At 40.8% G+C, this 17,278-nt stretch overlaps 1 protein-coding gene across 2 annotated transcripts in view; it reads right to left on the bottom strand.

Annotated features, from left to right (window-relative positions):
* Positions 1-17,278, bottom strand: part of LOC116396505 (uncharacterized) — a 71,215-nt gene that overhangs the window by 46,836 nt on the left and 7,101 nt on the right. The window lies entirely within an intron of this gene.

Here is a 17,278-nt window from a genome sequence, read left to right as displayed (position 1 = left end):
CACACACACACACACACACACACACACACACACACACACACACACACGCACACCTTCCTGCAAGCTGCAAACACAAAGGGTGGATTGAGGTCGGAACTGGAGTCAGGGCATCCAGTGGGGTTTTTTGTTTCAAAAACTAACCACTGCAATGTGACATGGGAAGGAGAGGGTGAGTGCTTCACAGGAGGAGGGGGGTATAATTATAGTTCCAAAGAGAAAGCTGAGATGTCATCCACAGCTGACAATTGCACCTCTTTGATACCAATTCATCACAGTTGACAAAACTATTTGAACATGTTCTGTTTTACATTTGGTGTACTATTATTATTTGTAAATTTGGGCTGCAAAACTACTGAAATGAAAATCCCAACAATAAAACAACATTTTGAGAGCACAATTAGTTGTTGCCATTGGTTATCCATCTGTAAGATCATAATAGTTTCAATAAAACTACAAAGGACAGTTTTACAGCTGCTCTACAGACTGTTTAGTTGTCTGTTGGACCTAAATTTAGCAATACCACTGCATTACCAGTTCTCGGCAATTTACTTGGACACTTTTGGTTTATGCAGTACTTGAACTGACAAAGTACACAGTTGGATACGAGCACAGCAGCTTTAACAGCATTTGACCGGTTAATCAGAGAAAGAAAACAAGCTGACGAGCGTTTGTGTTGATTTGCATAAATAGGTTATATACATTATCATATCCACATCAATTATAAGATCGCTTCACAATCAGGAGATGGATGTATTTGTAGTTAGAATCCCATGTTTGCTATCATAAAATCCTGTAGTTTGGACCATTGTCTTTCACACCACAAACCAACCATGGTGCTGGCTCGGTATATCAGTTTTAATTTCCTGTACAATATGAATTTTTCATAAACTCCACACCAGTGCATAGCTGCGAAGAGCGCTATGGTCAGGGCAAGCTGTAAGTGTATTAAGAGGGAGCCCTATTAACTGCTTACCCTTCTCACCAAAACCCACGACTAACACACCATGAACACAACATAAACCATAACACTAAAACAATTACAAATTTACACCACCAACGGCATGCTGGGCAACGTTACAGCTGCTAGCAGAAGCATAACCGTCTGTTAACAGCTGGGAGACGCTATGTCACTGCTGCTCATTCATGAACAGCAGAAAGAGAAACCGGAGATGCATCAGAAAAACTCAGAAAAGCCCAAGACAGGAACTGTCTGCTGTTTGGACGTTTTTTGGTTTAAAAGAATCCAACGCAGCCACTGTTGTTGCCAGTGGTGCTAACACCAGCAACTTACTCTGTCGCCTCAGCACAAAACATGTGTGACAGACGGGGTCAGATGAATGATCAAAACACTGGATTTAAGGTATAAAGTGATTCTGCCAAACTGCTATCCCAACATTATACCAACAATACTGACGCAAGCTGAAAGTGGAGCTACAGTCACTGACCTTCCAACAACAGCAGATCTGTGGTCAATTTATAGTGTTTACTCAACAATCTGACAATATTTAGTTTTCAAAGAGAAGCAAAAGTTTTCTTATGTTGCAGTTTGCACAATATGATTTTACATACTGCAACTGTTTCATGCATTCTGATTCCTTCATATGTTGAATAATGATGTGGGGCCAGTAAACCCGACAGCAGGGGTCGCCAACACAGTGCCTGTGAGCTCCTGGTCTCCCGCAGGGAGACCCGGAGTCGCCTGTAGGCACATTATAGAAAACAACACGGGTCACCAGTACAGTTGTTCAGCCACAGCTTTTTTCCTGACATCAGCGTATTTTATAAGTCTTTGCAGTGGGAGCTCCTCATTTTTATACTATACTACAAACACCAGTAGCTTGAAGTGCTGAGCGTCTAATCTGCACTGAGCGCTGCACGTTTGGCGGTTTTTTCTGGCTGTCAAATCACAGTAGAGGAGGGGCGGGACAAATACCACAAAAGTAGTCCACTCTTTGAAGCGGGCTCATTCCAACTTCAGCTGTTGAACCAAAAGATGGTAGCCTGCTCGCCAAAATGCCCACTAAATCTCATGAACCCACATGGACCGGTGGGTATGTCCTCTATCCCAATGTGCTTCAGCAAGTCCTCTACCTAGTGCCTACATCTCCACTTCTAAGGATATTCTGTATCATAGCAACCGGACGCAACCAAAGCTCTCCGCTGAAAGAACACGGCGCCTCTCAAGCGCTCCCAGCTGGGAGTTAAACCCAACGTTGTGCAAAAACGGGACAAATGTGTTATAGTGTGACTCTCAAATGTTGAAAGAGATTAATTGTTAGATTAACAGAGAAATAATTAAACTTCGAACATAATTAATTAATACTAATTGAAATTGCAGCGCGTCTGTAGACAGCGTCCTGATATTGGCAGATGTCTGGTTCTCCGCTCTCATAGTGTTGTTTAGGCCGCAGCAGGCAGCAGTCCTCAGTGAAACAGCTCTACAAGGCTACTGTACACTACCTCATCAGCAGCAAAAAGCAGACGGACACAGCTATTGAACACAGTGAAGCATTTAGCTGCTAAAGAGACTGATATTTACCTCAGTAGTTGGTGGGGACCAGAAACAGAGCTAAAGGAGAGTGAATATAGGACTTACATTCACCAGGTTGATACAAGCACGACAAAATTTGATGCCAGTGTCATAATCTTGCATTCTCTCTAATGACCATCAGGGGGCGACGCCTCTGATTGTATAGAAGTCTATGAGAAAATGACTACTTCTCACTTTATGGTCTCAATCTCTAGTTTCAAGTCTTCTTCAATACAGCATGATGTCCCTTTGAGTCAAATAGATCATAAAGCAGGGTATGCTTTAGGGTGGGGCTACCTTGTGATTGGCAGGTTTCTAAACTGGTGTTGTCCAATCTGGGAGTTGTCCTGTTTTTGCCTTACAGCTTTAACCCTTTTCACAGTGTGATTTCATGTCATGAAAGTTAAATGTAACATTTTGTTCCTAAAAATTCCTTCTTCAGTGTTCAATGCACTTGAGTACACTCTCGTGTCACTTCAAGTTGCAGACCAAACTCGAAGCTTCAAAACAACAGCCAACAAACCAACGGGTGACGTTTCAAGGACCACTTCTTACATACAGTTTATGGTAACTATCAGATGTAAGAGGAGGTAAACCAAGCAAGTCATTTTACAACACGGATATCTTGGACCAATAAGGTGTTTGTTCATATATCATTCATACACAACATTTTAACAGCAGGGCAATTTGTTTTTATGGCTGTTAACAGTATTTTCTGATTTAATGTGTGATAAAAATAGATAAAAACCTTTGTACAAACCTTTGACTCTAATATGTCAAACAAATGAATTAAGACTGTTGAACCTAGCTTTATCCGATGTTCAAAATTCTGGTGTTAATTATGAAAAATAACACAAAATAAGATAATTCCCTTTTTATTAATAAATATAACATTTCAGGAAATGTGGAAAATAAAAAAAGTGTCTTAATATAAATAATCAACAGGGGAAGTTTTCATAGTGATACATATTAGTTTTTACCCTATTCACCTGTAGAGTCTATAAGTACGTGTTTCCCCTTATCAACTTAGAGGGTGATGACATTCCTGCTGCTCCCAAATAATAAAAAAATGTCTTATGCAGGTATAACTGATCAGGTGTAAACAATCAGTGATACAGTGGTGACTGTTGCACTGGATGAATTAATGCTGTGGAGATGTACATTATACAGTGGGTACGGAAAGTATTCAGACCCCTTTAAATTTTTCACTCTGTTTCATTGCAGCCATTTGCTAAAATCAAAAAAGTACATTTTATTTCTCATTAACTCCGCACCCCATCTTGACAGAAAAAAACAGAAATGTAGAAATTTTTGCAAATTTATAAAAAAGAAAAACTGAAATATCACATGGTCATAAGTATTCAGACCCTTTGCTGTGACACTCATATTTAACTGACATGCTGTCCATTTCTTCTGATCCTCCTTGAGATGGTTCTACTCCTTCATTGGAGTCCAGCTGTGTTTAATTAAACTGATTGGACTTGATTAGGAAAGGCACACACCTGTCTATATAAGACCTTACAGCTCACAGTGCATGTCAGAGCAAATGAGAATCATGAGGTCGAAGGAACTGCCCAAGGAGCTCAGAGACAGAATTGTGGCAAGGCACAGATCTGGCCAAGGTTACAAAAGAATTTCTGCAGCACTCAAGGTTCCTAAGAGCACAGTGGCCTCCATAATCCTTAAATGGAAGAAGTTTGGGACGACCAGAACTCTTCCTAGACCTGGCCGTCCAGCCAAGAAGAAGAGCCTTGGTGAGAGAGGTAAAGAAGAACCCAAAGATCACTGTGGCTGAGCTCCAGAGATGCAGTAGGGAGATGGGAGAAAGTTCCACAAAGTCAACTATCACTGCAGCCCTCCATCATGGCTTTATGGCAGAGTGGCCCGACGGAAGCCTCTCCTCAGTGCAAGACATATGAAAGCCCGCATAGAGTTTGCCAAAAAACACATGAAGGACTCCCAGACTATGAGAAATAAGATTCTCTGGTCTGATGAGACCAAGATTGAACTTTTTGGCGTTAATTGTAAGCGGTATGTGTGGAGAAAACCAGACACTGCTCATCACCTGCCCAATACAATCCCAACAGTGAAACATGGTGGTGGCAGCATCATGCTATGGGGGTGTTTTTCAGCTGCAGGGACAGGACGACTGGTTGCAATTGAAGGAAAGATGAATGCGGCCAAGTACAGAGATATCCTGGAAGAAAACCTCTTCCAGAGTGCTCTGGACCTCAGACTGGGCCGAAGGTTCACCTTCCAACAAGACAATGACCCTAAGCACACAGCTAAAATAACAAAGGAGTGGCTTCGGAACAACTCTGTGACCATTCTTGACTGGCCCAGCCAGAGCCCTGACCTAAACCCAATTGAGCATCTCTGGAGAGACCTGAAAATGGCTGTCCACCAACGTTCACCATCCAACCTGACGGAACTGGAGAGGATCTGCAAGGAAGAATGGCAGAGGATCCCCAAATCCAGGTGTGAAAAACTTGTTGCATCATTCCCAAGAAGACTCATGGCTGTACTAGCTCAAAAGGGTGCTTCTACTCAATACTGAGCAAAGGGTCTGAATACTTATGACCATGTGATATTTCAGTTTTTCTTTTTTAATAAATTTGCAAAAATTTCTACATTTCTGTTTGTTTCTGTCAAGATGGGGTGCTGAGTGTACATTAATGAGAAATAAAATGTACTTTTTTGATTTTAGCAAATGGCTGCAATGAAACAGAGTGAAAAATTTAAAGGGGTCTGAATACTTTCCGTACCCACTGTATAATGTACATCTCCACAGCATTAATTCATCCAGTGCAACAGTCACCACTGTATCACTGATTGTTTACACCTGATCATTTATACCTGCATAAGACATTTTTTTATTATTTGGGAGCAGCAGGAATGTCATCACCCTCTAAGTTGATAAGGGGAAACACGTACTTATAGACTCTACAGGTGAATAGGGTAAAAACTAATATGTATCACTATGAAAACTTCCCCTGTTGATTATTTATATTAAGACACTTTCTTTTATTTTCCACATTTCCTGAAATGTTATATTTATTAATAAAAAGGGCATTATCTTATTTTGTGTTATTTTTCATAATTAACACCAGAATTAATGAAACAAAGAGTGAAAAATTTAAAGGGGTCTGAATACTTTCCGTACACACTGTATTGAATTAATCATGTGAAATGACCTGTACATCAGGGGTATTAAATGAAATGAGGTCCAGTTAGAGAGAAGTTCCTCATGCAAAGGTCCGGAACATCACAGTCATGCCTAACTTGTGCTTAGATTTAGTGCCATATACTGTGTATTGAAGTAGCCAACAGTTATAACCTTTGTATGTAGTGAACCACTGACAGATCAAATAAAGAAAGTTCAATTGAACAATATCTCAACAATATTTATTGTCAGTTTTTAAATTTAACTAGATGGATTATAAATAATAAATATTCTAATAATGGATTTAAAAATAATAAACATTACAGAAAGCTTTTGAAAAATGTTTATCTTAAAATAAAGTACTTCGTTTTAGAAAAATTAATATAACTGAATTGCCTTTGCCCTGCAGCTTTAAATTCAGTTTATTCAGGTGTGAAGTGATGTAAATATTTTTTGTGCCTTCATTTTGGATGCGAGTGGGAACGTCTACAGATTAGTGCTTTGTCTCGTAGTGTCGCTTCACATTGCTGCTTTTAATAGTCGTCACGGTCTCTGAACATATGAGACATACTGGTTTGAACTGCCCGTTTTAAGAATGAACATTTAAGAGTCTGTCCATTCTTGGTTAAAGGCTCTGGTTAAGCTGGCCACATTTCTCTTTCTGGAGAACGCCATGTGAAATAACTTCTCTGACTCACGTACTATTCCAACTGTTCGGCCTCTCGTCCAGTCTCTCCGTTCTGTTTGTATTTCCCTCAAGCCACAATGCTTATCAGAATACACATATCTGATTGGCTGAGCAGCATCACGTGATATGATTTACAAAGCATGTGATTGGTCGGTGTGTTTCCTGGACCACTGAACGAGTGCCGTAAAGGCTGGAAAAGCTGTGCCGGTTAAAATAGAAGCATTCCGTCAAAATGTAATAATTCTCAATTATCTATCGGTTACAGGTCCAGGGTGCAGATACAACAGCGTCTGGGTCCGCCTATTAGTGACTCCTGCTGTACATGGTACAATACTTTTGAACTGGCTTTTATTTGTCTGTGCTGGCCGTGGCAATTATTTGAATCCTGGCTTTATTTGACAATTCACAGAAGCTAATTAGACTGCATTAAAGATTAGACTAAATGTATGGCAGATGTTTAGTTCAAACAGACATTTTGAGACAAACAGTCAGCTCATTTCATTGAGGAGACAGCTGAAATGTGTTGGCCCTCATGCCGTCATGTACCCATGAGCACTTTCAGTTTAACAACCAATAAATGGATGGCATGGTCAGGGCTGTGTGTCAGCTCTCCTTTCCATTAGTGCTGAAACAATTGGTCTAACAACAGAAAAATAATTTATCAATCAAACATGCCAAACAATGGATAGTTCTCATGTTAGGATTATTATAAAATGATATAATAATCCCTAATCATTAGTTAGATAATCATTTTAATTACAAAATGAGTATCTTCTTGTTTCAGACTGTTGGTTGGACAAACCCAGACATTTGAAGCCATTATCTCAGTTTATGGACTAAAGTTTGAAATGATTAACAGTGTTTCTATGTCATATTATTGTTGATGACAACTGGATCGCATCAGAGCCGAGATACTACCAACAACACAATTAGCAACATGGCTACCGCTAGCAGCCTGGCTACTGTCCAAAGCAGGAAACCTAATTTGAACTGGACACCGAGATTTCAGTGCTATCATTAAGAGTAACTTCTGCTAAGAACTAAGAACTGCTTTTATCACTCTCACTCCTCCTCCAGGCTCTTTGGCTCGGAATTTACAATAAATAAAGGAGTACTGTCTTGGTTCAGACTACCGGCTCTCTGTCCTATTATTCATTACCTCAGCAGTATCAGTGCTTTCCTCTATCTTTGTGCTGTATATGGAGCAATCATTTACCCCGGAGATCATCCCCGGTAGCAGACAGAACTGCATTGTGAAAAGGCTTCTGGGGAACCAGTCTAAACACAGAGGGTGTTCTTATTCTACAGCCATTACATGCAATGAACATTACTTGATAATGATAAGGTAAAGCAAAAAACTTGTCTCTTGCCACTTTAATTGAAAAAAATAAAAATAAAATTCAGACAGAAAAAATCCTTAGGCCAGCCTTATTTCACACACCTCATTTGTTTCAGGTCCTACCTGAGCACCTAATGGCTCACAGCCTCTGAAGGCTCCAGGCAGGCTGGGGAGGTGTGTGTGTGTGTGTGTGTTGGGGGGAGGGTTGTGTGGACTCGGATGGGTTCGCTGAGGCTACAAGTGTGAACCTGCCCTCCATACAAAAGATAAGGAGTCCTGGTATCAGGTAATTGCTGGCAACCTGTCAAACAGTGGGGAAATAATTACGATGGCAGTGGTGCACTCCGTCTCTGCTCTGTTCCACCTGTGTGTGTGTGTGTTGTCTACATTTGGTCCCACTCCCTCTGGTCTCACTAATCCTCTCCTCTTACACAATCAGTTAAAGAGAGATGCTGATACTCTCTCTCACGCAATGCTAAATAACTCACAGCTATGTCAGCGTTTCTGGGAAAGTGTGTTTAGCTGGTGTGTAGATGTGTGATCAGTTAACTGGGAAAGTGTGTGGGTGTGGGTGCTGGTGTGTGTATGTGATGAGAGCTTACTTCGTGTAGAAGCAATCTTGCATGTGCACATGCTCATGCTTTGTGCTTCTCTACTTTCATTATGCTTCTTTTTTGATTTTCTTTTTCAACAGAGTTCAGTTGGTAAAACATTATCAGAGTATTAAAGAAACAAAGGCTCTATTCTCTAGAAAGAATTTCTAGTGCACTTCATATTGTTGTCACTTCACATACACCAAGACAGCCATGATAACATCAGTGCATGGTGACTCACCTGCAACTTTTAACCTTTGTAAACATGGAATATAAAACGTTGCTTTCAGAGCACGGACTGTTTATAGAAAGTGGACGTAGTCACCTGGACTTCACTCTTTGGTTCGTGGACTACGGTATTGAAGGCTCGAGTTTGGCATTTTGGCCGTTGCCATCTTGGTCTTTGGCTGACAAGGACAACTCCCAGCCTCAACAATGCCATGTAATCAACCTGTCAATCACAAGTTAGCTCCGCCCTAAAGTATAACCTGCTTAAATATCCCTTTAAGCCCCAATTAATGACCAACATTATAGGTAGTGAATGGACCATAATCATAACCAAAGTTCTCATCAATTTGATCATTTATTAGAGAATTCTGCTGCATGTTAAAAAGTCTGACGTAGCACATAGAATGTTACGATCTTAAGCTGGGATTCTCATTTAATGCCTATTACCCAGTGGTGGGCCGTCAGGGCCTGCAAGGTCTTCTCTGCTGGCCTAGACAAAATCACAAAGGTATAGCAATTTTATAATTTAATCATTTTTCATAAATACACTACATGTATTATAATTTTTTTCCCCATTATCTTATTTTCTCATTGCACAGCTACTGTCTTCCTCAGTTGCTCTGCTTCCAGTGCAGCTTGTTTTAAGTAGAGCTTTTATCCAATCAGATTTCACCTCTGTGTCTCTAGGTAAGAAGAGAGGCCCGAGGCCTGCAGACTCACAAGTGAATCCATGTGCACTTTAAGTGAATGGGGACGATATTGTTGATCGTCATAGTCTTCAACCAATCAGATCTTTAGTTTGACATGTTGGGCGTATTCTTTGACGTGCCAGAGCCTGCTAGCTGGCCTACAAGTACGTGATTGGTCAGTGGGCTAGCCTGACATGTTGGGCGGTGACAATCCCAATATCTGCTGCATCTGTCGAGCGGACATTTTCAGCCCTCAAACGCATTAAAACGTATTCAAGAAATACAACTGGGGAGGCTCGACTGTCTTCACTGGCGTCCATGAATGGAGAAGGACTTCTTACTGGAACTAAAACGCACGGATGTACTGAACAACCGTGAGATTAAACTCTTTATTAACAAAGAAAGGAGGATGGAGTTTGTCTTTAAATAGTGAACAGCAGCTCTGGTAAGTTAACTGCTTTTGTTTTTACATCTCTAGTAGCTTTAATATGCTTGTTTATATATTATTATTTGTACAACTTGTTTTTATGAAGATGGATTTTTGTTTGGTTTTATATGTGATAAGAACCATTGTTACGTCCAATGTTGCTCTGGGGACATATTTAGCCGGTGCTGCTAAATCTGGCGACTTTCCAAACCCTCTTGGCGACTTTTTTTGTCAAAAGCTACTAGCGACAAATCTAGCGACTTGTTCAGGTGTTGTTGGAGACTTTTCTGGTGTTTTGACTCTGACGTGAAAGCACGTACATTCTGCACTGTCGTGAACGAGCAGCGGGAGCTGCCGTGAGCCGCCCCAAAGCACTCACAGGTTACTCTCACAGCAGCCTCGCGCAGCAGTCAGAGCATAGAGGAGACACACTCTCGGCGTATTCTCTGCAGTTAGTGTATTTATAGGTGTTGGCTTCATTTTTACATGAAACAAATAATAAGCGTAGCTGTGTTTCAGCTGCAGGACAGCAGTGAAGACCCAGGTATAAAATAAACGGCCCGCCACTGCTATTACCCCTATATGTAAATTATTTTGCTGGTTATTCAAACGCCATCCATGAATGCTGAAACTACAAAGAAGTGCTGCTCTCATTCATTCCTCAGCAACGTCAACCCAGCTCATTCACAGTGTTTCCTAGTTTACCGAACAAGACGGGAACAATTACTATGTCATGGAGCCTTTACGTTCCTGTGGCCTTCGTGTGACATGTCTGAAAGGAGCTCATGTGTCTTGCTCTGAAGTCTGTAAACACTGGCAAGTAAAGAGCTGCAGTTGTTGCAGCTTTTGGCAAAAGACCAGAACCCCAGAATAAGGAAAACATGGAACAACTGGCCTCCAGTTCAGCTGGTCAGAATCACATCGCGTCCAAGAGGAAATCAATGCTATGTGTGTGTGTGTGTGTGTGTGTGTGTGTGTGTGTGTGTGTGTGTGTGCATGTATGTGTATGTTTCTGTACATCCTTACTACATTAGAAAAAGAAAAGAGCAAGAGTCATCTTCTAGATTCCACTAACAAACAGTGGAGGTACAATGCAAATCTTCCTGTGCAGTTTCTGTAAAAGCTTGAAGTCTGAAGTTTTCTACAACATCCCACTGTCCTCCTCAGTTGGTAAACTCCCAAAGTAACATGTCAACCACTCTCCCGGCAGAGTTTAAACTCTTTTGCTTCAGCTCAGTACATTAGCTACTAAAGTTTTTGTACCTTGACTTGGGCAAAAGGGACTGGATGATTATCTTTAAAATAATTGAAGTGTTGGAAACCTTTACTGTCACTTTTGCAGCTCTTTACGTGACTTGTTCAGAAGATCAGAGGATCGGCGTTTCGATCCCCGGCTCCGCTAGTCCATGTCAACGTGTCTTTGGGCAAGACACTAAACCCCTAACTGCTCCCGTAGGCTGTGCCTGAGGTGTATGCATGGGTATGAATGATTAGTCCTGATGAGCAGGGGACACCTACATGGACTGATGCATGGTCTCCTCTGCCATCAGTGTATGAATGGATGGGAATGGGTGGATGATGAAATGTATCGTTAAAGCACTTTGAGTGATCGTAAGACTAGAAAAGCGCTTTACAAATACAAGTCCATTTACCATTCAACAGCACACTCACACACTTGCATCGTGCAACTCATTTTCAGAAAGCAACAATGTAGGATTCAGGACACCATAGATATCATAGCTTCTACAGTTCTTTGTTGTGTAACCGCAGTTATGGCAAAATCTGTTAATATTGGTTAAAAAACACAACAGTCCCATGTACTTTAGGATACAGTCCTTTGTTCCTTTTTGTATACTGGTTTTTGTTTTTTGTGAATTTATTATTAATCCCTGATGACTTGCCTTAAGTTTCTCACCAAAAACTACTAACTACTACTAATACAAATGACATTTTGAACACATCGTTATAATGTACCTTCACCCAATACTCATTTCTACTTATAAATATAGAATAGTGCTTAAATATCTAAATAGATATTAGAGATGAAATATGAGTGGTTTAACTTCTTAACACTCTCTCACAGCTCTAAGCAGCTCATAATACATCATTTAAACTGCTAATGCCAGCCCATAATGCTGTTGTTGTGGAACAGGTGAGCGGTTGGAGAGGAGCATGAGTTGGTCTCGGGTGCAGTGTAAAAGATGTCCCTTATAGCTTTCCCAACAGGATAAAGTCGGGTGGAGTTGTGTCATGAGTTCCCAGACAATGAAACTCGATTAAAAAGTCCTTTCACAGAGATCATCATCACATACTCAATCGGTTAAACTTGGAAAACACACACCATATAGCACAAACAAAACAAGGAGGTGGTAATTTTGTCCGGTAGGCACATTTAGTTTTAAACCTGTTTTTCGCGAGATAAAGTTAGACTTCCAATTAATATCACCGCTTATGTGAACTACAGTTGCATCCTACTAACCAATCTAGCGCTATCAGTAGCTGCTAACAGTCTGCTAACTCTCCAGCTCCACCCTCTCATCCCAATATGTTAACTTCTGGTTCCAATAAACAAGATGGTGACAGTCAAAATGCCAAACTCAAGGCTATCCATAAACCAATGGCTATCCATAAACCAATGGCTATCCATAAACCAATGGCTATCCATAAACCAATGCCTATCCATAAACCAATGGCTATCCATAAACCAATGGCTATCCATAAACCAATGGCTATCCATAAACCAATGGGTGACATCATGATGACTACGTTCACTTTTATATACATATGCTGGCAGCAGAGCAGCACCACCAGGTGTAGGAAATATTGTTGGTTACAGTCCACTAAAAAACGAAATATTAAATAAACAGATAATAAAACATGATGTTATGTTGTAGTAGGGGTGGGGCAGATAAATAAGGAAAGTATCCCCTCCATCATTTACAAAGCAAACCCCTGTGATGATTAACCAGCCACAGGCCAGTGAGGTGGGTTGATTTGGGAACTTGTAAGCACTGGGAGCACTGGAGGCTGTCCTGTGGACACACAATGAGGGGATGCTGAGTCTGGGCATGTCCAAACCCCCCATGTCTGCACATTCCACACAGGTACAATCTCTCTGACAGACAAGACACCATGTGCATTGGCATGTGTGAGCACACACATGCAAACCCACAAAGAGTTATGTTAAGTAAAATGCATATTCCAACCAACCGCAACCACACGCACAACACCGTGCAAACACACACCTACACACACACACACACACACACACACACACACACAGACAAACACATTAAACAACTTCCACTTACTAAAAGCACATCTGGAAGATGCATTCCAAGCAGCCACTTGCAATGTCTTAACACTGAAAATCACAGTGCCTGAGGACTCAAACACACAGCAGGAGAGGTGTCTGCTACCATTTGCCTCATAAGCACCTGTTGCTTGAAAAATATTAGAAGCTGGAGTCTATTAAAGGGACAGTGCGTCCCAAGTTTTACTGACAGTGATTCATACCTTTTTAACGAGAGAGGGGAAAGAACAGCACGGCGGCTACAGGCAGATGTAGTGCATGGCAGTACAATTAGTATTTTTTAATTTTAATCTGACGCATTCACGGTAAATTAAGGTTGTTTTTTGCATGATGGGCCTTTTATATAGGTGTATGGTAGCTTATTCTACAGTCAGGAGTAAATTGAATATTAAAAAAACGTTTTAAACATCATGTTTAAAGCGAAGGCTTTAATTACAATAGGGTTTGCTTGGCCACACAAAATTATACAACATATTAAGAAATCAGAATGCATGAAACAGTTGCAGAATGTTAACAATAATTATTGTGCAAACTGGAACGTAGTAAAAAACAAGCACTTACAAATAAATAAATTAAATATGCCAAAAATGCAATTAAATGTGGCTTTGTTGGCATGAAAGTAAAAACATTAATGTCGCCAAATTATTAAAATTAAAAAAGTACACCATAATATCAACATGAATATTAACAAAACATTCATTCAAAACTGAATATTTTAAAATCGTTGTATAAGCGTTATCAACTGATCACAGGTCTGTTACAGTAGAAAAGTGGGCGACTGTACGTCGGTGTTGTTGGTATAATGTCAGGATAGCAGTTTGGCTGAAGTATTATCGCCCCGGCAAGATAAATGTTACCTTGAATCCAGTGTTTTACTCATCACTCTGATGTCCTTCTCGAATGTCTCTAGCAGGACCATGTCCTTCATAGGTGGATTATTGTTGCGTTCATAATGTCGCTCTACCGCTGCATATGCAGTGCCTCAGGCAAATGTCTGACCTTTGACTTTGCCGTTTCACTGGTGCTACTGACGGCCTCGAACCCGACGACCGTAATAACGCTCTTCGTCTTCCAACATGTTTTGTGCCGAGGGGAAGGACGTTGCTAGTGTTAGCACCACTGGCAACAACAGTGGCTACATCGGATTTTTTATAAACCAAAAAATTTAAGAATGTGCCGTGTCAACAGAGCCTCTCCCAGCTGTTCAGACTATGCAACAAGCTGTCAGCTATAACATTACCCAGAATGCAGTTTGGCGGTGTAATTTTCTAATTGTACACTCATTAGGTTTACAAATAGTTTATGTGTCACAAATTGAAGTGTGCCATGGTGTTGTATGCTTTTAAAGAGTTACTTGTGGGTTATTAATTGTTGTGTTACAACGTTCTAACCACGAGTGAGAAGGGAACACAGTTAATAGGGTCTCTTCTCAATGCGCTCATAGGCTTCTTGGCCGTAAGGCTCTTCACAACCATTATAGGAAACACTTACTTTACACTTGGCGATTGTAATGCTGGAGACCCAAAAAGGCGCAGTGTCAAAAATGGTGCCATTTGGACACGTGACAAATTTGCTGAAGTTCACTTGGGCTGCAATCAAACAACCAAACTCTTCTTCATTTCCCGAGTGAGTAATGAGCATTTTCTCGACAACACTGTCAGCAGCACTTGTGGGGACCAAGCAGTCGTCCGGCTCTAAATGGCCACCTGTTCCATACCACGAGGTACGAACTGCCACTAAACAACGTTGCAAGCGGCAATACCCGAGCCAAGCAATCGTCCCGTTCCAAATGGGCACGCGCTCCGAACTGGTACTGTACTAGTTAGTTCAAATAATATTTTAGTCTGTTAATTATTGTTAGTTTTGCTGTGTTTTCGTAACTAGTATAGTCTTATGTTTGCCAGGAATTGTTAATGCTTCGCTTCGTATTATTGAGGCTATAGCTGTTGCCATCTATGATGTTTGTTACCCTAGTTACAGTTGTTGTTCTCTGTTCAAGGCACTGTTTGACCGTTTTATATACCAGACTGTCATGGTTCACATACACAGTGACCACAGCACTCACTCTGCTCAGCAGTTAGTGGTGAAACGGACCACTGCCGATCCCTGATCCGTACGGACCCCCTCACGGTAAATGTCAGTTTATTTATGATGATTTCATGGTTTGTTCCACCGGAATCGTTGCAGCTTTTGTCAAATTTTCCACAGAGTTGTGGTTGAATTTAATCTAGAAATCTTTCTTCCAAGAACCAGTCACCCAGTTAAAAGATGCTGAGTTTCACTGCAAGAGTACAAGCAGCTACATAAACTTGTACAGATGAGATGTTTTGGGGCAGCGAAGGACACTTTTTAACCAATTAACACCATAACTGGTGCAGGCTGTTCTCACTCACTGTTCATGCTTATACCTACAAAAAGTAGTGCACTTTAATGAGTAATAACCCCCATCATTGGGAGCCAGGACATGCAGGGCTGCCTCTAAGAAAGTCAGGTGATGTCTTAAGGAGAGCGACAAAGTCTGCGGAGGGAGGTCAGGGTGAACGGACAAACCAAAACAGGACTTTCACCCAGGACACCACTGTTCGTGTTCCATTTACAACCAAAAGTCAAAGGTTTTACTTAAATTACGTAATTTAATTTAAGTTATTTTAGAAAACAAACACTTATTTCTACCCAAACCAAGATCTTTTCCTAAACCCAACAAAGCACTGTTGTTGCATAAGTCGCTGGTGTTGCTGGACATTTGCAGGTGAATGTGAGAAAAATCTAAAAATAACTTTTTGCAAGACATCATACAAACAATTCTATGAGGATATGTAGACTGGTGTGCATGTATTCAACTCACATCGGAGACGGCAGACATTTTTCATAAGAACCAGATATATTTGGTAAATATTTGAAACAAAGAAGTCTGCACATGAAATTAGATCACCAAGGAATAGAGGTGTGCTCAGTGAAAATGAACTGAACATGAGTCGAAACTCATGACTGAATTTCGACCTTTCTGATTCTTCATACTTTCTCTGCAGGAATGGTTTTGGCTCTGCTCTCTCTGTGGTTCATGAGAACGGATCCAGTGTCTTAACGGCCTGACAACTCCAGACATGTCTGAGTACAGAAAGCCTGCACTGATGTCATGCCAAATTCTGATCTAATATGGAAGAAGGGCTTGGCTACAAGGCAAGTCCAGTACTACCTGTGTGTGTGTGTGTGTGTGTGTGTGTTGTGTGCGTGATCATGGGCTCAGGACAGAGGGGGATTTAAGCTAATTAGGTGGAAACACTTGGTGGTGAGATCTGTGGTGGAAAATTATTTGACCCGCTGTTGAGTCTTTTTAAACTGAAATGAAGAATATCGTCAAACTGAATTTGTCTTTCATTTATTTATTCTCTGGTCAGAGAAGAGGCACAGTTACACAGAGTCACACAGAGTCTGTAGAAGTGTGCACTACAGAAGTCAAAACCACACAGAGTTATATAGAGAGTGATCAAGGGTGGGTGCCTGTGTACTGGAACATCCTGTTTGAGGCCGTGCAGGCCGGGGTAGTTAAAGTATAAGAGGTGCTTTATCTGTGTAACAACAGACACACAGATGCATACGTTTTATCCTTAAGGCACAGGACATGTGAACATACAATAGGTACTTGTTATCCAACAGGAACAACAAGAGGATATGGGTGCAGGCAGTCAGCTGCTGCATGGATCACAAGTTACATGATGCAAGCTTATGATAGACTGTTTCACAACAAGTATATAAAACAGTTATACTTATAAGAATATAAGATAAAATAAATAAATACAGTTTTTTAAGTAGATGTTTTCACAGCAATTTAAAATAGATGTTGGAAATGAATAACCAATATAGATGACAATAACAAAGTAAAAGGATACAATTTAGAATCGTTAACAGTTAACACTGACTTGGGGAAGACTGAAATTATTTTTTGGGATGTTTAGTGGCGGTGGTAAAAACGTTAGTCTGAGGCCTTGCTGTCAATTATAGTTCTTTGAAAGAAAATCTGAATCGGCTGGTCAGAGTTTAAAAAAATAAATCGGATTCAGCCAAATCGGTGCATCTTCATATGTAATTGATTTTGTATTTATGACAAATGTCTCATTTATGACAAAAATCTCACACCAACTGTTGTTTCCAATGAGTGTGTGTGCTCCACTGCGTTAATGCAGGTTGGAATGTACCACTTTTCATGAGCAAAGACAACACGCTGTTAGTGTGTGTGTGTGGTCACTGGGTCAGTAAGTCATGGGACCCTTCTGATCTCTGCAGGGTCTGCGCCCTGCTGGACTGCAG

The sequence above is a fragment of the Anarrhichthys ocellatus genome, unplaced genomic scaffold (genome assembly GCF_004355925.1).
Source record: "Anarrhichthys ocellatus isolate YVR2014 unplaced genomic scaffold, GSC_Weel_1.0 scaffold56, whole genome shotgun sequence".
NCBI classification, from domain to species: Eukaryota; Metazoa; Chordata; class Actinopteri; order Perciformes; family Anarhichadidae; genus Anarrhichthys; species Anarrhichthys ocellatus.
Note: the sequence above shows the minus strand (reverse complement) of the source record. Positions and strands in the feature narration are given on the sequence as shown.